Source organism: Sciurus carolinensis, chromosome 1 (assembly GCF_902686445.1).
Source record: "Sciurus carolinensis chromosome 1, mSciCar1.2, whole genome shotgun sequence".
Lineage (NCBI taxonomy): Eukaryota > Metazoa > Chordata > Mammalia > Rodentia > Sciuridae > Sciurus > Sciurus carolinensis.
In genome coordinates this window covers 83,313,425-83,336,195 of record NC_062213.1, presented here as the reverse complement: position 1 = coordinate 83,336,195, position 22,771 = coordinate 83,313,425, and the positions used below count along the sequence as shown (strand labels likewise).

Genomic DNA, 22,771 nt, shown 5'->3' with positions numbered 1-22,771 from the left:
AAATTTTATACTGTCTCAATATTCTGTGCTGTTGCACACTGTAGTACACTGCCTCTTTCTCTGTCCATATAAACATTGATAAATTGGAAGAAAAAGGAGAGCTAGGGAGAGCTAGCCTGGTAATGATGAGAAAGCAAAAGTTTCAGAATTAAAAAAAAAAAAAAAAAAAAACCTGGGTAGCAAATGTTTATTCTGTTGCTAAATACACTAATTATCCTTTATAAATATATTGGGCACTATAAACAAATTTCTTTGACTAATAAATCATGCAAGAGCTGTTGTGAAGAATGGTCATTTCTTAATTGATTTGTGAGTGAACATTTACTTATTAATTCATATTCTGAATATTTATTGAATATCATCTATGTGCCAAGCACTCCCTTAGGAATCAGGGATCAATACAACTGTAGAGGGGTTGAGATTACAAAAATAGTATCTGATTAAAGAGTTTGGAATAGGCATTTTGGAGAATGCCATAACTAAACTCTAAATGGTTGCTAAAGGGCTCACAAGATGGGGTTTTATCTAGTTGGGTTTAATGAGAATAAGGAGGAGGTAGCATCCTGGACAAGATGCAAACTTGCCCAACTGTAGTACTAAGAGATGTGTGTCACTTAAACATAAAAACGTTCATGGTAGTTCAAAGCTGTCATTTGCTTGGGTATGTGGTTTGTGCTGATGTTTAGATGGGGGAACTGTTAAAAGACAGTAGGCAAATTAACTTTATTTGAAGAATAAAAGTACAGTCACTGAAGGATTCCCAGCACAACCAGGGACAGAGTTTGTTTTTTTTAAAAAAAAAAATCGTCTTTAGACTGATGTCTTCAGTCTGATGAAGGAACTTGGTCATAGAGCACCAGAGCACTTGCACTGAGTATAAGGGGCCATGGGTTCAATCACCAACACCAGGGACAAAACTTTATATATAAAGTCTTCTAACTTCTAACTCTAATGTGAGATGAAGAGATGAGTGGGAGGGCTCAGGGGATTTCTTCTGGTCATAGACCACAAGTTCCACATGAAGGTCAGAGAGGAGTGAACAGGAAGAGAGAAACTAAGCAGAGGATCATATCACAGCACATGGCCCATTGGTTCATGACAATCACACACCTGCATAGACCAGTTCTTGACTATGGTTTATCTGACTCCTTTGGCAAGATGTTCCCCTGAGTTCTCACTCCCACACAGTAGTGTATCAGAAAACAGCTGCAGAAAGACACTTCACACTTTTAGATCTAGTAAGTCATCAAGAAAATCTTTCATTTTGCTTCGCAGTCCTGCTGTATTCTCTTACCCCTTTCACTCACCTGATCTACCAGAATCCAGATTATAATTTCAGAAATTTCTTTTCCTCAAAATTCATACATTTGATATCTATGGAGGACTGGTTTCAGGACCCTCCACAGATACCCAAATTCAGGGATGTTCAAGTATTTTATATAAACTGGTATAATATTTGTATTTAATTTATAGGCATCTCCTGTATACTTTAAATCATCTTCAAATTAGGTATAATGCCTTCTAAAGTATAAATACTACATAGATATTTACTATATACTATGTTGTTTAGGGAATAATAACAATAAAAATTCTGCACATATTGTGTACAAATTCAATTTTTTTCTGAATACTTTCCATCTATGATTGATTGGATCCACCGATGTGGAACCCAAGAATATGTATTTAGAGGGCTGAATTACTTCTTTTCCTTACCATTATGGGAGGTTTGTATTTACTATTACAAAATATCTTAGCATTACAAATACCTTCTGGCAATCCTGTCCTAATAACTTACTATTCTTGCTCTTATCTAAGGCCAACTTCTATCACTGTGTAATACATCCTATCTACTCTGATCAACCTAGAGAGACCAGCAATGCTTTCCTGAGGATTCCTAACTTCATAGTCCTTCCAGACCTTATCCCTAAAATTAAAGTGTTCCAATGAGTATGTGTCTGCCTAATGATATGTTTAATGCAAATGCCTAATGTTGTGTGTCTTGAAATGGGCAAATGGAGAGAATTCTGAAACAGTATGAAGATAACATAAAAAAGAAAAAAGAAAAAGTGGAACTTGGTCATTTTTTAGAAACTAGGAGAAGAGGGAGAGAATGGTCAACAGATATTATATATAAAGTGCCAAATCTACTATGTGTGGCAATTCACAGATATGATTTAAGTCACAGCATTGGGTATACTTCAGCATTAGAGACTCACTGGTAACTATCAAGAGCAATGCATCCATCCATTACAGGAAGTGTCACTTATTCAATTTAGGGCCTAAAATTTAGGGCCTAACTAAAAGAATCTAAACTAAGAATATGGTATTCAGTTAAGTTTCTATTTAGAGTGAGAAAAAAAAATCAGAGCTAAGTTTACAAAAACCACAAATATTTAAAACATATGAAAAGTCTATTTTATTTTTAAAATACATGTTTTAGAGCCTACATATTCCTTAATCACTTCTTCCTGCGTAAATAATTTTGCACTATCATTGCCTACAGGATGGAGGTGTATCCTGTTTTGTCAGGAGACCAAGGTTACCTCCCTCCTATAGAACTGGGTCTCAAGGTCCTTAGCTTACTTCAACCCTGTATCATCTTGACCTTTTTCTGTAGTTAAATTCATATGTCCAATTGCAGGTTGCTCCAAGTGAGAGGAATACGGTCCTAGTTTCATGAGGTGAAGCCAGGATATATGACTTCCTGTTAACCTGTCATAAATGAGAAACACAGAAGGGGAGTATGGAATGTCTGTATTCAGGGTAGCTGAATTGCACACTACTGTTACAGAAATACACTTTCTAATATTATGTGGACAGCAAAATCTGCAAAAGTGGAAGACCATTTTGTTTGTGGATATTTAAAACCTAATCTTTTCAGAGCTATCATTACATATTAGAGAAAGCTCTTAGACTATAAAGATTATTTTTTTAAATTTTAAGACATTGATTTTTGGACTCACATTACATGTTCTTACTTAAATTATTTGATAAAATAGAGTGAACAAGCGTAGTCACATTAATATTCTAAATCATCTTTTTGTTTTAAAAAAAAGACTTTTTTTAGATGTTGATGGACCTTTATATTTTTTATTTATATGTGGTGCTGAGAATCAGACCCAGGGCCTCACACATGCTAGGCAAGCACTCTACCACTGGACCACAACCCCAGCTCTCTAAATCATCTTCAGGAAGGAAACTATCAAGCTGAGTAAAGAAGTCTTTTGGATATGGGTTGATGAGAGATGGGAGCAAGAGAGAAGGATTGCTCAACTAAGTAAATGATGTTACAGGAAGGTGAAAGAAGATTCTGATTTCTGACTATCAGCAATGAGAGTCATAAATACCAAAAGAAAGACTAGCAGACTCGGGACATAGCCCGTAAAAGCTCTTGCCTAGCATGCATAAGTCCCTGGGTTGTGTCTTCAATATTGAAAATAAAATAAAATAAAATAAAATAGTAAAATAAAATATAAAATGCTAGAACAAACCCTGTGGTGTTGAATTAAAATAAGAAATGTTGGCATGTCAACAGTTTCCAACATATTTACATCTATGCACACACACACACACACACACACACACACACAATTGGCTAGAATAATACATGTACATATGGATGTGTGCCTGTATATGTGCAATCTATACCTTATTCTGTACCCTAAAAGTACCTGGGAACAGAGAGTACTCAACAGCAAGGAACAGAGTAAGCACCCAATTCTAAGTTTCTACAAAGAACAAGAACTTGGTAGAGAAGTTTTTGGTGACTGGCATAGAAAGTAAAAGATGAGGCTAAACCCTCTTATTGTAGTAGAAGATAAAGAAGTGTTCAAAGAATTGTGAAGACATGTCAAATGACACAGAAACCAATTTCAGAGGGCACTTATGGGTAAATCTGGGACCAACTGAACAAATCTAGGATTAAATAATTGTGGTAGCAATGGTTTGTAATTCTGTTAATAAAATAGGAACCATGAATCTATCCTCATACAAATAAATAAATAAGTGGAAAACATGGTAAGGGGCAGGATTCTTGTGTAGTTTCAAAGAAACTCCTTACAAATTACCTATTACAAAAGGCGACAAAGAGGATAGTACCACTGAAGTAAACAGAAGATTATGACCATTTATGTGACAAATACAAATCATGCTTTTCTGGTAGTGTGATAGTAGAATATCACAGTTAGAAGAATAGCAGATTGTGACAAACCTGCTAAAATCGTGTTGACTGAATCTATCCAGGAAGAAACTTCCAATATAATGCAATGAAGGGAAATCTAATGTAATCTAAAAAATTAAATGTTTCAACCAAATCTAGGCTAGTCACAAGGAAATGTCTGAGAAAATCAGGTAAGGCACATTCTGCAACATCTCCTTTAGTCTTTAAAGGCGTCAACTTCATAAAGGCAGAAAAAGACCAAGGTCCTGTCCCCCTTGAAGGTAACCAAAGAGAGAAACCACATGCTCACAGATTATTCTGAAGTGGTGGGTATGGATGAAGGCCAAAGATGAGATGGAAATATATAAAATTAAATTGCTCGTTTTGATGGTTGTATTGTAGTTATATGGGTGAATGTCCTAAAGTTCTCATTTGTGGAAAATGCATGCTGAAGTAGGGAAATGGAGGCTGGTAAGGTATCATATTGATGATTATTAAATCATTCAGGGAATTAATCTTCTAATTCACGTGTAAATGTTCTGTAAGCCAAAGTGTAGTTTAAAAGCAATGCGTGACAGGAGTTGATGACGAGAACTGCAAAACAAACATAAGAAAAAACAAACCTTTAGTATAGAGTCAATATAGTAAATCATGATAGATGCTCCTAAAAGGCAACCAGCCTAGTAATAAACATTCCAGGACAATGTTGATTAAAACTTTGCTCAAATGAAGAATAGCTAAAAAGGAAGGCTATGAGCAATGAGCGCAAGTGGCTGGGGGCATAGCTCAGTGGCAGGGTGCTTACCAAGCAGGTTCAAGGTCCTGGGTTCCACCTCAGCATCACACACCCAAGCGCACACAGAGTGGAATGAGGAAAAGGATAAATGGAAATAAATACTTTTGTTTATATAATTAAAATATAATGCAATAGTCACATTTTAAAAGCATAAATATAGTAAACTTTATGATCATATTTTGATATCAAATATCTTTTCTTATATAATTTATGAATTGTGCTAGTGCATGAAGAGTGAAACCTGATAGTATTCACTTTGCCACCACTGTTGGAATTCTGAAAGAAAAGAGATTCTACAAAATGAGGGCAAATGTTTTATAATCCATATACAATAATGCAAAAATATACCACATAGTCATAAATACCAATATAACAAAAACAAGATAAAAGATGATATATGGTATCAAAGTATATTGATATTATTTGGCATGTACTAAAGGTTAACCATAGACAACAATGCTTTCCAAACATTTTAATATATATGAATTATGTACAGTGAAACTTTGTGTAAATGACAACTATTAGAAAGATGACGACTTGATTCTGAAGTTACTACTTTTGAAAAAAAGGTAAATCTTTAAAGAGAACAAATTAGTCAAAAGAGATGCTAGTCAAAAGGATGCATCTGCATTTGTGCACATTTTTGTATTAGATGCCATTTTTTAAATGATGCTTTACATTTTAATGTCATTTAAAACAATTGTGTCTTATAGTTTTTTTAATTCAACAATTTGAAATTAAACTGCCATAAAATATTTCACATCTTCATGAAATCCATGTTTCTCAAAAATGTTTATTTTTCCTCTGATAAATGACTTCTCTTTCCATGGTGATTTACAAGAGGTCATTCAGCCTGTAACATGAAGTTGTAGTGCTGTTGCTCTGGGTGAAAAGAGGGTTTCAGTCATTCTGAGGCCTGCTGAAGACCAGAAAGAACACATCACAGAGGACATTACTGCTGTCCATAATATCAATTCCAATAACTTCAAATCCAGCCTCCTGTCTTGGGAAAGTAAAATAATCGTCATTGATAATAACACGGTTTCATTTTTTATTTTTGTAACGTTTCTTCCATTTATTCATATTTTAGCATATACTGTCTTGTGACAATGAGTTCCATAAATTTATCCTGTGTTTTACAGAGCACTTCTTTCTATTTTTCAAAGACATCTTTCAAGCCCCAGGGTATTAATTAATTAAATCTCATTTTTCAAAATTGGTTTCTTTAGCCTATTTCTGCTCTGGAAAGCTCAAAGGAATCATAGTTGAATACCCTTTTCCTGCTTTAATTTCTCTTCCAATTGGAGATTTATGATCTTTTCAGGATATCCTTAAATAGTGACAGTTCATATTCTTTCACACATCATTATTTTTTCTTTACATTGCATTTTTATGTCAAGTGTGAACAAAACATGAATTTTTTATTATATATGGTTTCTGTAACCTCTCTAATCATTCCCAAAAGGTTAGTTTGGCCTTTATATTATAAAATTGCTATCATTATAATATTTTAATAAAGCTTCTAAAGCAACTGAAGGTCCTTATGTGAGCCAAGTGCATATCTTCAGGAATGGGATGTGGTAATACAAGGATTCAGTCTCTAAACCTTCGTAAGAAGTTAATATGAAGAACGTATATAATAATGCTTTTCAATACTTGGAATGAAAGCCACACATATGCAAAATAATCCAAAATCCTATCTGATTTTTCCAAAATGTGATTATTTGTTGTCCATTCTTCCCCCATCTAAGTGACTGTCAGTGGCAATATGTTCATGAATAATTACAAAACTTCAATGTTTCAGAAATCTATTACCCTTCAGTTTGAAACAGGACCCAAATACTATTCTGTTTGTTAGATGAAATCTCAATGTAGTTTTTCTATGAATGTCCCTGATTGCCAGAGATGTTTATATTTGTTGGTCATTTGTATTTATTCTTTTGAGAAATGTCTGATTTGCCCGTTTATTGATTGGGTTATTTGTTTTTCATATATTGTATCTCACTTCTCATTTGTTTCCAGAGATTTCTTGATTTTTTTTCATTCCTTCTATAATTCATTCATCATTTAAAAGACTATTTATCAATCTCCATGTGTTTGTGTGATTTCTATAATTTTTCTTCCTGCTGATTTCTAGTTTTAGTTCTTTATGATCTTATACATGGGATTATACTGATTTATTTTCATATTTGCTAAAACTAAATTTTAAGTATTGTGACTTTGAATATGGTCTGTTTTGGAAACTATTCAATGAATTGCTGAGAAAAAAGTGAATTCAGGTATTTTGAAGTGAAATATTCTGCAGATGTCTCTTAGGTCCATTTGATTAATAGTATTATTTAGGTCAGAAATATCTATAGTGATTTCGTGTATGCATGACCAATTGTTCAAGGGGTGTGTTGAAATCACCCAATATTATCATATTGGAATCTCTCTGGTATTTAATGTCAAGAAGTATTTTTTATGTAATTCAGTGCACCAGCATCTGGGGCATAAATATTTATTCTAAGTGGCCTTCATTGTCTCTTCTGATTCATTTTTCTTGAAATCTAATTAGTAACACATGAGAATAGCCATTCCTAATTGTTTTTAAACTCCATTTGCATGGAATATTTTTACATCCTCTTATTTTCAGCTGATGGGTATCTTTGCCTATGAGATAAGTCCCTTGCAAAAAGTATAGTGTTGCATGTTGTTTTCTAATCCATTCTATAGATCTATGTCTTTAAGTTTAGAGATTGAGTCTAAATACATTTTGTGCTGGTATGGATAGATGTTTGAAATTTCCTGACATTTTGATTTGTCTCCTATATTTAATTCAATTTTGATTTTCATTTAGTTATTTGCTCTAGTAGAGTGCTTCATCTGCCTGGAAACTTTGGGGTGTGTCAGTGAATTCTTCTGTGTTCAGTGTATCTTTAAGTATTCTTTTTTGTTTGATTTTATGTAGTTCAGTTTATCTTTATCATGTGAAGTTTTTATTTAGTCATCAATTCTGAAAGATAGCATTGCTGGATACAGCAATCTTTTTGGCAAGTATTCTTTTTTTAGAGCTTGGAATAGCTCATTCCAAGTCTTCATTGAAATAGATGTCAGAAATGAGCCTTATTGGTTTCCCTATAAATAGGACTTGACATTTATTTGTAGTTTTTAATAATCTTTCATTATTTTCTGTGTTAGGCATTTTTGTTATGATGTGTTTTGGAGAGGTTCCTCTTTGATTTTGTCTATTTGGGGTTATACATGAAACCTGTATGTGGGTATGTGGATGTCCATGTCATTTCCAATGTTAGGAAACTTTTCTCTTATTATCTCACTGAAGAATTACTTAATACCTGTAGCCTTTATCTTTATGTTCTCTTCTATCTCAATGACTCTTAAGTTTGATTTCTTGATGTACAGGAAGTCTGAATGTGGTCTTTTACTTTTTCTCCTTTTTTGCATAATGAGTATTTAAGTTCATATTCCCAATCTTCAAGGTCCAAATTTCTCTCTTCAAGGACACAAGTTCTATTTTCTCTGCAATCTAATATGTTGCTAATGCTTTCAAATGAATTTTTAATTTTATTCATTGTTTCTTCATTGCAAACTTATGAATTTTTTTCAGTATCTCTATTTCTTTTTATTCTTTTTCTTTTTATTTATTTATAATTTTTTTTTCTATTTAGTTATACGTGACAGGAGAATGCATTTTGATTTATTGTACACAAATAGAGTACAACTTTTCATCTCTTTGGTTGTACACTATGTAGAGTCACACCATTCATGTAATCATACGTGTACACAGGACAAAGATGTTTGTCTCATTCCACCATCTATCCTTCTCCCTGTCCCTTCCCCTTCCCTCATTTCACTCTACAACATTGAGCATTCCTCCATTCTTCCCTTACCCCACTTCTCTCTGTTATGTATCAGCATCCGTTTATCAGAGAAAACATTCTGTTTTTGTTTTTTGGGATTGGCTTATTTTACTTAGCATGATATTCTCTAACTTCATCTATTTACCTTCACATGCCATAATTTTATTCTTCTTTATGACTTTTTATTCTTCTGTATTCCATTGTGTATATATACCACAGTTTCTTTATCCATTCGTCTATTGAAGGGTATCTAAGTTGGTTCTACAATCTATCTATTGTGAATCAAGCTGCTATAAACATTGATGTGGCTGCATTACTGTAGTATGATAATTTTAAGTCCTTTGGGTATAAACCAAGGAATGGGATAGCTGGGTCAAAAGGTGGGTCCATTCCAAGTTTTCTGAGGAATCTCCATACTGCTTTGCAGAGTGACTGCATCAATTTTCAAACCCATCATCAATGTATGAGTGTACCTTTTTCGCCACATCCTTGCCAACATCTAATGCTGTTTTTATTCTTGATAATAGCCATTCTAATTGGGGTGAGATGAAACCTTAGGATTGTTTTGATTTGCATTTTTCTAATTACTAGAGATGTTGAACGTTTTTTCATATATTTTTTGATCAATTGTATTTATTCTTCTTTAAAGTCTGTGCTCAGTTCCTTAGCCCATTTATTGATTGGGTTATTTGTATTTTTGATGTTAAGCCTTTTGAGTTCTTTATAAATTCTGGAGATTAGTGCTCTATCTGAAGTGTGTGTGGTAAAGATTTTCTCCCACTCTGTAGGTTCTCTCTTCACACTATTGATTGTTTCCTTTGCTGAGAAAAATCTTTTTAGTTTGAATCTACTCCTTTTATTGATTCTTGCTTTTATTTCTTACACTTTGGAAATTTTGTTAAAGAAGTCATGTCCTAAGCTGACATGATGGAGATTTGGGTCTACTTTTCTTCTATTAGGTGCAGGGTCTCTGGTCTAATTCCTAGGTCCTTCATCCATTTTGAGTTGAGTTTTCTGCAGGGTGAGAGATAGAAGTTTAATTTCATTTTACTATATATGGATTTCCTGTTTTCCCCATTGTGTTTTTGACACCTTCGAGATATGAGTATGAGATAACTGTATTTATTTTTGTTTTTCTCTGTGTCTTCTATTCTGTACCATTGGTCTACTTGTCTATTTTGATGCCAATATCTTGCCATTTTTGTTGCTACTGTTTTGTAGTATGGTTTAGGGTCTGTTATTGTAATACCTCCTGCTTCACCCTTAACTGCTAAGGATTGCTTTGGCTATTCTCAGTCTCTCATTCTTCCAAATGAATTTCATGATTGTTCTCTATTTCTTTACTGAAATGATCTTTTATCTCTTGAATTTATGTTCTCTTTTAATTTGTTCTTTAGATCTTAGTTTAGTTAACCAAATATTTTAACAATCTGTTTTTATAGTCTATCTCTGGTATTTCCTCAATTTCCATGTTTGTGAAATCCTTTGTTGAGGGATTATGAATTTCAGGGGAAGATTTTTTGACCTGTTTTCTTATGTTTTTTGAAATCGTGGACTTGAACATCTGTTGAGATGAATTCTTCTTCTTCTCTTATATGTATGTCCTTTAGTGTGCAATTCTTTTTGTTGTAGTGACTTCTTTGTTTTTTCTGTATGATAGATGTCTAGGAGTGGAACTTGAGGTCCCTATCTACCTGTTCCTACTTGGGGACTGGTTGTTGGTTTGGGTTTTTTCTCTCCCCTATTCTCTATATTGAAGTATTGCTGAGGCTCAAGCTGACTCTTTTGTGTGTGGAGTGAGTCTTACTGTTACATGACTGAGTTTTCAGTGTTGTTCAGCAGCAAGATCTCTACCCTGTGAACTTGGCACACTCCCAATTAAGTCACAGCCCCTATAAGAGAAAGGGGCAGCAAATAATATCAATACTATTGCAACCAATGTAAAACCTTAACATAAATATCCATTGTCTGCTTTGACATCTATAACACTAATTACCACCTGAAGAGCAATGGTAGGGTCAGCATTATTATTAGCACTAAGAATAAACAATCACAAACTAGATCAGATATTAAACAGCAGGTGTCAACTCTGTTTTCCAAAAAATTAATAATTGTAACATAAATGGGGTAGGAATTGCATAGTCATATATTTCTATCAGATAGTGAATTATAGTTACTTATATGAGGAGAAAATAATGTAGAAAGGCAAGAGAAAGTTTGAGATATTTAAAAAAATAAACAGGAGGTAAAACAGGAGAGAGGAAGTACATGAAAGTTATAAGGGAGGAATAAAAATAAAATAAAGGAAGAAGAAACCTGAAAAGTGGGCTATTATTGGGGAAGAAAGTGAAAAAGGAATAAAAAAATAAATAACAAGCAAAACAAAACAAACCCACATAAAGTTTACCCCATCAAACTGAAAAAAAGACTAAATTATAAATAGGTGAAGTAAAAAGCAATTAAATAAAAGAAAAATTATATGAATATATATATTAATATACAGTAATGCATTCTCAAACATACCAATGCAGCAAGATCTCTCTCTCTCTCTTTTTCTCTCCCTCTCTCCCTCACACACGCACATACACACACAACCAAGTTGAATGGAAAAATTAAAGACAAAGAATAAAATAACTAAAGAAAAATTAAATTTAAATTTAAAACATGTCAGAGGAACAGGAAAAAATTCTTAATGAGAAATAAAGGGCTTATTTTTCCTAAGGTGTTTAAAACTTTCGGCAAGAATAGATGTTCAATGCCTGTGCCATTGTGCCATTTTTGGGCTCTGTAACACTTGGGTCAATGGCTAGGGGTTGTTAAATCTGTCTTCTTTTTGTTTCTTACCAAGTTCCAAATTTTGTGACCTGGAGCTAAAATTTTTTGAAGTAGCTCTCTGCTTCCCATCTCACAGTATGGTATTTGAAAGACTGGGGAGTACAAACAAATGATAACTCCCAGTGTGGCACTGTAGCAGAGTTCTAAATTGGAAGTTCAACAACTGTGATTTAGTCTTGGCTGTTCTTTGGAACTCTATGGGAGGGTATTTGAGATTAGATACACAGCCCCTGTTCCTAGGCAGATGCCAATCTCTGCTAAATGTCTGGGTCTCAGGACCTCCTGAAAAACCCACTCTTAAGTAAAGGGTCTCCACCACTGCAGGTCTCTCATATTCCACTTCCAGTGATGTGAATTAGCAAGAATTAGACCCAGAGTGCAGATATGCCTGTCTAACGAGTTACTGGTATCTTCCCAGATTCTCAAATGGTTCACCAGCACAAAAGGGGGACTCTACTTAGGCTTCCCTAGCCTGATCACCCTAGGCATAGTCCTTTCTGCACTTGTTTCTATCATGCTGGAAGAGGCATATGCTAAAGTTCACAATAAATGACTACTGGGTCAGGCAGGCAATTTCCTTTATGAGCTTTTGGTATCCTGACATTGCTTGGTACCATAGGATGACCATTTGAAAGTGGTTCCCATTGCAACTCTCTACCATTGGCTGAAATATTTTGATCCCTTTTCATTCATCAACTTCCCCCACTGTCTCTGGGTCTATTCCCCAAGCCAATTTTATTTAGTGCCTTTTCTTCTTTCTCTGCACAGGTTCTCTTTTCCCTCTGCAGTGGGCTGGTAGTGCTGCCACCACTGTCACCAGCCAAGTTGGCGAGTCTCTATAAGTTTTTATTGTGAGCTCAAAGTTTCTGACTGTCTCTATGGTTATTTGACGTTCCAGTTTTGAATTTCAGTTGAATTCCCTTAGTCACTGTTTTAGTCGGCTTTTTCACCACTGTGACTAAAAGGATTTGACCAGCACAATTGGAGGGGAGAAAAGGTTTATTTGAGGACTCATGGTTTCAGAGGTTTTAGTCCGTAGAAGGCTGGCTCCATTCCTTGGGGCTCAAGGTGAGACAGAACATCAAGGCCGAAGATTATGACAGAGAGAAGCAGCTCACATCATCAGGAACCAGAGAGACTCCACTCTCCAGATACAAAATATATACCTCATAGACATGATCCAATCCCCACCTCTTCCAGCCACACACTACCACTTTAAATAATCCCATCAGGGATTAACGCACTGATTGGGTTAAGACTCTTATAACCCAATCATTTCTTCTCTGAACCTCCTTACATTGTCTCACAAGCATGAGCTTTTGGGGGACACACACACATTCAAACCATAACAGTTACCCACCTTGCTAAGAGGCAATCTTCCTACTCCTTGAATCTTAAGTTGAGGAGCAATTGGATTGTGCACCTTTGCTCCAATCCACCAACTTCCCCTTTTATTAGTATAGCTTACTATTTTTTGCTGTTATTTTCTTTAGAATGATATTGACTTATATGATTGCATTCTTTTCTTATAGAATTTCTGCAATATAAATCAAACATTTCCTACTTCTTGATACTTCTTTGTGTACTTTAAAGAACTAAATGAACAGTTCTATAACTCAAAATACTTCTTTACGAAAGAAGAAAAAGTGAAGATCTGAGATGTGATAGGGATTAATGGTCACAAAGTAACTACTGTGAATGGAGAATACTAAGGACCTGACTTTCTGGACTATGTTGCTCCATCCTTACCAGGTTATACTCATAATGTGTGGTTTTACAGGCCCATAATGTTTACATTAAATTAAATAATTACATTAATTATACCATTTGAAGTGTGTTTTGGAAAGTCATCTTTTGTTTGATTTATAAAATAATACATGAACCTGATTTACTAAATTTAAATATTGATTAGGTTTCATTGTTTGTTTATTTTTCCTCTTTTAATCTTGGCAAATTTAAGATTATACATATATAGGTAGAAATGGGTCTTTGATCAAGCTCTCAAAGATCTAAAATATTTTCAGTTGACATACATGTTTCTAAATAATGAAGCTAGGGAAATTTGAATTTTACCTTTAAAATTATTTCCATCCATAGTTGGCTCTTATCAAAATTAATTTTGTTTACAACTTTTTTAAAAAAGAACCAAAATTGACAAAACTATAGAATTCTAATTTGTTGTGATCAAGTGTGTGTGTGTGTGTGTGTGTGTGTGTGTGTGTGTGATAAGTGTGATGAAGTTACTAATTGTACTGCTGTGTAAGTAATACTAAATTTGAAACATTTTTTTATCAAAACATGGAATAATATTAAACATTGCTTCTTCATTACTGGAAACCTATTAACTTCCTATCATGTATTGTTTCCTCTGAATAACAAACAATGGACTTGGTATAAACCAAAACTCTTAGAAATAGATTTATTTATGGTTATTATTTTATTTCTAGAAATGATTTTATAAAATTTTAATTTCCATGAATGTATTTATATTTCATTCATTCATTATGTATTCAGTATTATTTCATTTTTATTTGTTTGATCAACACAGATTGCTAGATCATTTAGTTGAGAAAAAAAGCAATGGCATGTTAATAGTATGCAACAACATTAAGTTGCCTGGGCTTGATTTATGGTCTTAATAATTACCAACAATATTTTATTGGTATTAATTATCTTTACTTTAGTATTCTCACTTTTAAATCAAGAATCATAATTATAGCTGCATTATAGTACTAGCACTATTAATAAGTATAATAAGCGTGCTTAAATGGGAAACTTAATAAGTATCGAATACATGTTAGTGATTTCAAACTCTAAATTACTCTTGAGATGTATGTTTGGCTTGAAGTAGCATCAATCACGTGCAACAAAGGAATATCTTTATTTTCATCCAATGTAGTCATCACAATCATTTTCTGAGTGATATAACTTTCTAGCAAATCTTAAAACCTGGATTTGTTCTAGCTTTTTGCCAGTAAGTATTTGAGTGAATTTTTTCTTCCATCTTTGGAATCAGAAGACAGTCATTTGAGCCAGTGCTCAATATTAAGGGAATAACTTCATGCCTTTAGTGGTGAGCTAGCATTTGATTTTCTTTGCAACTCTTGAAGGTCACTTTTATCTGGTTGTGGTATGTTCCATTACAACCTCACACAGTGTAGAAAGAGAAATTGAGAGTATATTATTGATTAGAGAGAAGTCTTTTTCAGAGATTGTAGGTCTTTGTCAGATTTATATACTACATGGACGTCATGTGTGGATGTCTCTATTTGAGCAGAGGGGAACTTAGGAGGCATCCCCTGGACCTTCTGTTGCATGGAGTCAAGAGTAGATAGAAACAGGACTATAACCATGGGCTCTTCACTCCCTCTATTCTACTCTTTGTCCACCACTCTGAACTCTAAGTCTTTGGAGGATTGTAATGACCCCATCATTTGCCATTCTGAGAATTGCTGGTCCATCTGCTGAACCTGCATACCAGTGGAGGAGGAAACCAGATATGCAGTGCAGATTGCTTCTTAATATAGAGCATTGTAAGTGGAAGTGAATTCCACTTAAAAAATTGCTTCACATAACAATTCAAAAAGAATGAATCTCATAGAACCTGCTAATATCTACAACTTTTAGTTTTTTATCTACCAGTAAATAATTTCATAAATAATGTTCTCTCCCCTTCATAGTCTCACACAGAATTTACAAAACACATCAGGAAACTTTGTACAAAATACTCTTCATGTGTTTCAGTATCTTGACTTAGAGACTAATGAAGCTGCTGTTGGTCAATTCATTCAGTATAAAATGATGTGAATATCATCAAAATATACTAAAAATAATACATGCAGTTTTTTTTTTTTTTTTTTTTTTTTTTTTTTGCACTGGACTCTGAATAAGATAAAGAAGTATCATTTTTAGATTCTCTTTTTGCCTGGAGGAGCAATAAGCTTGCACACACTGTAATATAAAAGGAACAAGTGCTACAAACTAGGACAGAGTTGACATCGCTCTTCAACCAGTTCTGCCAAAGCCCTTCCCAACCACCCTCTCTCTTTTGTTGCTCTTTGTTCATCAGCTCCAATTTGAACCACAGTCATTAAGTGCAGCATGCTAGGGTTCTGGCGACATGGAAACACTGAGCTGCAGAATAGAAATAAGAACAAAGGTGATACCAGAGTCAGGCAAGTTCACAGCTTCAGCTCAGCTTACAAATTATTGTAAAAGACAGTAAAAGACCTGGGAGGACAAATTTCTGTTGCACTGACACTCCATTAGAATGACCTTCAGAATAGGTGTTTCCTCATTAGAGGGCAATACCTATAAACACAATTTAAATAAAATGTAAAGTCTAATTAAACTTCATTTTGTTTGATTTGTCTCCTGCCCTGTCTATACATATATATATATATATATATATATATATATATATATATATCTGCTTTTGGATAAATGCTTTTTTTTTTTTCAAATAAACAGTAATAACCATCACAACAAAAGATAAATTGACATAGCAAATATTTATTAATTGAAAATCTTGGTGCTAATAAAATAAATGCTGCATCAATTACAGACTTTAAGAGTTTATCGATTTGAGTGCAGACATAAACCTATTTGGCAAAAGAATACCATATGTTTTGTATTTAGAAAGGTATATGCTCATATTTTATTTATTTTAAAACATAAACTAATACAATGTTCATTTTAGCACATAGTTTTTGAGATGTCAGGAATGGAAAAGAATTACATGCAAAAGGAGAGGAGGGAGTATTTTACTTCAGTATAAATTATAGTCCTAAATTATATTATGCTCAGTTATTCTTATAATTTCTACTTTTCCTACAACATTATACAAATTAAAACATATTTCCTTGGTGGATATATGTACATAAGCATTTTATATAGTTTTAGGTTAGTTATTTTTGTCTGCACTTGTATACAACACATAACCTGATTTTTTTAATCAAAAAGAAAAAAAAACTGACAGTAATGTTATTTTAGGCATGTAAACAATAATTCAGTTTTGAAATAAGGTTTGATATTTGTATGTTTTGTAGAAAATGAAAGAGGAGAACCAAACTTACTAAGAATTGTCCTCATAGTACTTTGTGGAAATTTCTCCTTTGATATTCCCAACATATTTCCAATTTCATTTCATTAAATGCCATTTATCTGCCAATGATTCTGAGTTTATTCAGAACTTTACCTTGCATTCCAAACAAATGCATTTATTGCCTTCTGAATGTCCTCAAGTTGATGTCTAATAAAAATTTCAAACTCAATTATGTGCTCACCCTAACCACCCACCTCAACTAACACCCATTCCAACTTTTCAGTTGCTCATGTCTAAATCCTTGGAGTCACCCCAGAAGTTTCTTTTTAATATGCTCCTTATCTGGCACATCAGCAAAATACATCCCACATCACTGCTGGGGTTCTCTCCAGACTTGCATCTAATCCTTTCTTACCCTCTATCCTGACCTAAGTCTTACCAGCATCCAATTTGACTCAAAGTAAAACCCAAAGTTTTCTGGATGTTGTATGATATCTCTACCACAGCATGCCCCTCAACCTTCCTCTGTCTGTTCTTGTCTCCTGCCACCTGCACAAAAATTCATCCCAATTCTGCTATCATGTTTAATTACACCCAGCTTCAGGTTTGTTGGACTTCTTACCTCCTTCCCCAAATATCTTAGACTTTTTTTTTTTTTTAATTCATGCTTCTCTCCAAATGTTGCATCTTATGCTGCATAAATGGCAATGCCTCCTGAGGTTAGCACTTTCCGAAAGCTCTTAACTAGCTTTGTCACTGACATTATAATTAAGCATTTTGTTTTTGTTTTTGTTTAGTGGTTTGTCTTTTTCCCTCAAACCAAAGCTCCAAAAGTCACAGATGTCATCCGTCTTGCTCAATGATATGTCTATGCACCAGAACAGTGCCTGGCACACAGCAGACCTGCAATACATTTTCTATTGAATATCAACTACATTCAATACTATAGATATTGTGATACACCCAGGATATATAAATTCTGAGATAATAATGGCTATATGCAATCTTAAGCTTTGCTTGAAAATGTTTTCAAAATTATTTGTAATTGTTTAAGGAAGTGAAAATGAGGGTGAAGATTTTATCTCATGGGTCTAGGATGAAAAATTGTGTTCTTTAATCCTGAGTCTTATTTTAGAAGAAAATTTTGAAGTCAGGCCAAAGATTGTATCATCTATATTAATGAGTACTAATTGAATAGGTTGGCCCCCACATCTCCCTTCATCTGACAAAGTGTGTGGGATTAATTGAACAAATTTTATGAGAGACTTTACTGCCAGATACCACTTCCCACGATGATCAGCATTTTTTACAATCTCCCCAGGCAGGGCACCAATACAGTGTGCTAAGGTATATAAATAGCAGTACAACTTTAGAAGAGACAGTATTTCCTTTATGTGTGATGTTGGTCAGACCCATGTGAGTCCATTCTGTGAGTTTATGTTTACAGTAACTTTGGAGACTCAAACAAGTTGGATAGGCTGCAGTGTGATCGAAAGATAATTAAATAGCTAAGACATAGCACCTATGAGGAAAGGTACAATAATATACTTCACTGATTTTATAAAGAGAAAACTGAAAGGTAATTTGATAATTTTCTCAAGAGTATAAAAGAACTCTGTTAAAAAAAAAGGTACTATTAAAAATTACATCTGAAGAAAGAGTAAGAAAATAATATAAACTGCTATGTGAGGGACACGGTTTTCAAAAAGGAATACTAGATCATTGAAAAACAGACTCTACATACCAAATGTTAAAAGGAAAGAATTAGAATTCCATTCTTTGAAGACACTGAAGCGTGGCACTGTTTGGATTATTTCTTCAAGGCAGAACTAAGTAACCAGCACTGTTTCTACTGTCTGTGACACTCCAAGGGTCACATTTAGGGCAACAAGTAGGACTGCTTCTAGCCATGACTCTGGAATACCATATATTTCTGAGGATATTTTGATTTATAGAAAATTTTTGATTATACACAGTAATGTCAAGAATTCTGTTTTCAGAAAAAATGGGGAAAAAAAGTGCTAATTATATCATTAAAATTACCATTTTCTTTACTGGACCTGAGATAGATTTGATCAACTCTTATGATGACCATATAGCTGTAAAAGAATGAAAATCAGAATTTATAACTAGAAAATCCTTCTAGGTCTGTCCCTCTTTTTTCATTAAAAAAATCACAATATTTTTTGGCTTAAATAACTTCACACTTAATGACTGAGTGATTTCCTAACTTACTACAAGTTCATACAAAAGAGCAGTAACAAGTTTAATATTCATAAACATATTGGTTAGGTGATATGGTTTGGTATATGAAGAAATTTACATTTAACACAATAATGCAAATATGTTTATTCTTCCTCTGGGTGGGATTCCATTCCCTCTTCATGTTCATTCTTACTTTCATAGATGCCATTAATCTGAAGGAAATGAAAAAAAAAATCATTATTATAGGGCAATGATAAATGGACCTGGAAAAGTCTAAAACGAGGTACTGACTTACTGGAAAATACTGGGTGAACCATTGTTCTGCAAAGGGTGGAAGACACTACATACACAGAAACTCCACCTTTGTGATGATGATGTGGCAGGTTTTTCTAATTTTTGGATTACATGCTTTAAGCAAAGCAAATTTATTGTTGGTTATATTTACAAACTCAATAATAATTTAAAACACATTGTTTGCTTATTTACTTTCAGTTAAAACTAAACTTTAACTACATTCATTCCATTGTTGTTGAATACTTCAGAAAAATATGTATTATGGGCAAACATTTGTAATACGTTACTTCTTTTTAGTATTCCTTCATGGATCTGAGAAGTACGGTACATGGCTGATGATTAACTGCAGAAAGAATTTATGGAACTTTGATCAAATTTCATAAATAAGAGAATACTCTGATGGAGAAACACAAGTGAGAAAAATGCACTAATGATGCTCAAAATATTTTTAGTTCTTAGAATAATTACCATTATTAAATTATACTTTCCACCAGGCATAAAAAGTATTCCTAAGGAGATTTTTTATATTGGGAGAAAAGTCACACTCTGACAAGGGAAAGATGTATACAGACAGCAAGTCAAAAGAGAGTAGAATGACATATTCATTATACTGCACATCAATTCAGATATCAGAAATACCTGACATTAATTACTATGTATACAAAGTTAAGCAAAGATTATATGTAATTTCTTATTTAATCATCTTTATCAAATCAATTAATTATTTTCATTTTACAGATGAGTGAAGAAGGCTTTAGATATGATAATCAATTTGCCCAGAATTACCTACTAAAAAATGGGAGAGACAAGGTTTGAATCCAGACACGTGAAGCTAGCCTGATTTGTGATCATCTCATTATAACATGCAAATGCATGAGAGCAAGAGAAAGAGGGGGAGAGAGGAATATATGAATATATATGTATATAAAAACACATGCACACACACAAGTATAGATGCACTCTCATTAATAATGTTAGAGATAAATGCACATAAATATTCATTATGCCATGAATTCTTCTAGCCAACACCTATCTCTAATTAGTAAATGTTATTATTTAATTGCTCTCTTAACAATATCTATTGCTTATATTAACTTGAAAATGGATGCAGCTACTTGAGGACAAGAAAAGTCAACACAACTCTTGGAAATGGTACAGACAATAAAGGAGGAAATTCCAATGGGGTGAATTCAGGGTCTATTTATTTTAGGTGATCACTTTTAAAGCAAGTCTTTGTGAAGTTTGGGCCATAGTCACTTTTCACTAAACTTCTGAAAAAGAATTCCACATTTTCAGCCTTTTGTTCAGTTTGTGCCTTCTCCCTTCTCACATTCACCTACTTCCCACCCTCCTCTTTCTGTCTCAAGCTGCTGGTTCTGTGATTCTTAACTGAAATGCTCTTGTGACTTTTCTAGCAATGCATCCCTGTGAACTCAGCAGCATCCGAGCATCAGTTAGGCTTGTGACTGTTCTTGCGTTAGTCTTGAAGTCCTTAATGATGCTACAGTCTCCTCCTAGGAAAAAATGTTCCCCTTCCTGCTTTTTCTCAAAAATGATGTACTGCTCCTTATCACTTTAACTTTATAGCACTCTTGTATGTTTTCTTCTTCACTATATGAAGGCCTAATACTCTGATGCCCATACAGTGCATAGTGTGAGTCTATGAGAAAACCCTTTGTCTGTGAGACAGTACATAGTGTGAGTCTATGAGAAAACCCTTTGTCTGTGACAGCTTTAGTGCTTGAGTAATATATAGAAGATGCTACATCAAGTTTGAAAAGAGTAATGAAGTTTAGTTTGGCCAAGAGAATAGAAAAATTATACATGAAGGTCATTTTGAGACTTTATTGCAACATATAGTTTATGAGAATGAAGATAGCAAAATTGTCTGGCTAGTAATGACATTGATTAACATTTTATATTACAAGGGAACTTAAAGTCAATATAATAACCCATAAAATTGGCAAAAATTCTGCAATGTTTAGCTATAATTTTGTGCCAGTATTATTAATTTAAAAAGTTAATGTAAATGTTAAATTATGTGCAGTACAGAGGATATACTAAAATTTTGATGCAATGACTCATCATTAAAGTTATGTTCAACTGCAAAATTCGTAACTTTACCCATCTTCTCATCTCTCACCTCTGTTTCAACTCTTAATATCTCTCCCACCTTTTGTGTGAACTTAGTCAAATTTCTGGAATGCACCATTAACTCTTGCTGTAGGCTTCTGCCACTTCCATCCTTTCTCTCTGAAAGGAACATTTCCAGTTGCTCTCCATTTATAACATTAATCTCCTACACATTTGTTAGCCACTTTTTTGTTTTTAACCAGATATTGAACCCAGGAACACTTAACTACCGAGTCACATCATCAGCCCTTTCCATTTTTATTTTGAGACAGGGTCTCGCTAAGTTGCTTAGGTCCTCACTAATTTGCTGAGGTTGGCTTTGAACCTGTGGTCCTCTTGCCTCAGCCTTCCAAGCCATTTGAGCCACTATTTAAAATTTACTTCCTAAAGGAAAATTCTCTGGTTTACCAATCTATACTGATTTAATATAATATTCTTATTTTTATAATGACACATATTAATTTGTACTAGCATATTTATTAGTTTGTTTTTTAATTTAGTATGTTAGTGACACACTCCCTAGACAAAAGATATAAATTAAAAAGTACTTCACAATTTGCTTATCTTTGGACTCAAGGAACATTATTTTTTCACTTTTTCTCCATTTAGACAAAGTAGAAATATCATAAAAATAAAAAGAACACATTTTTTTTTTTTTAGTTTTTGAGAATCTACTGGCAGTAAGTGTCAGAGCTAAATTCTGCAACACTGGAAGTAACTGCCTTTTATTATCTCTCTTCCAGCAATTATAAGAATACAACTGAGATGAAAAGAAAATAGTTATTATTTTTAAATCACTGTCAAAGCAGAGACTTTTTAACATTTTTAGTGTTTTATGATGATACATTTACTTGCACACTTCCATCTAAGAGAATGATTAAAGACATGAATAATTAACATTTTGGCAATTTTCAGTACACTGTCTACATATTTCAAATGCTATATCTGACAAATTGCATTAGGTTAGCCTATTTCATAAATTTTTAGCCGTATCTTTTTCACATTTTAACATCTCTGAAATTGGAATGCACATAAATGTGTACACTTCATTTGAAAACTCTGGTAAGACCAAGAAATTGTCAATTTCAAAGTCTTTTTGACTCAATGAAATATAGTTACATAAGTAAGAAAAATGTGGTTTTTTTTAAAGAAAAATTCAATATAATTGCTGTACACAAATTAGATTTATTTTCTCTTTCACTTCTCATAGAGAAGAATATTTTCATAATCCTTTAAAGGTTTTAAAAATCAACTCAATGAAAACCTAACATGCTTGTAAAGTTCATTAAAATCTGTGTTTCACAATCATAAGCATTTTTTTAAATTTCAATGTCTTTACAGTTCTGTTAGAAATGGGATTATATGTCACCCTTTCCTATAGTCATAAATTGAGTTTTATGTTTTAAATAATTTGGTAGTTATGTTATAGTTAGAGTTAAAGGAAG

At 33.5% G+C, this 22,771-nt stretch overlaps 1 protein-coding gene across 1 annotated transcript in view; it reads left to right on the top strand.

Annotated features, from left to right (window-relative positions):
- Positions 1-22,771, top strand: part of Sntg1 (syntrophin gamma 1) — an 863,431-nt gene that overhangs the window by 752,811 nt on the left and 87,849 nt on the right.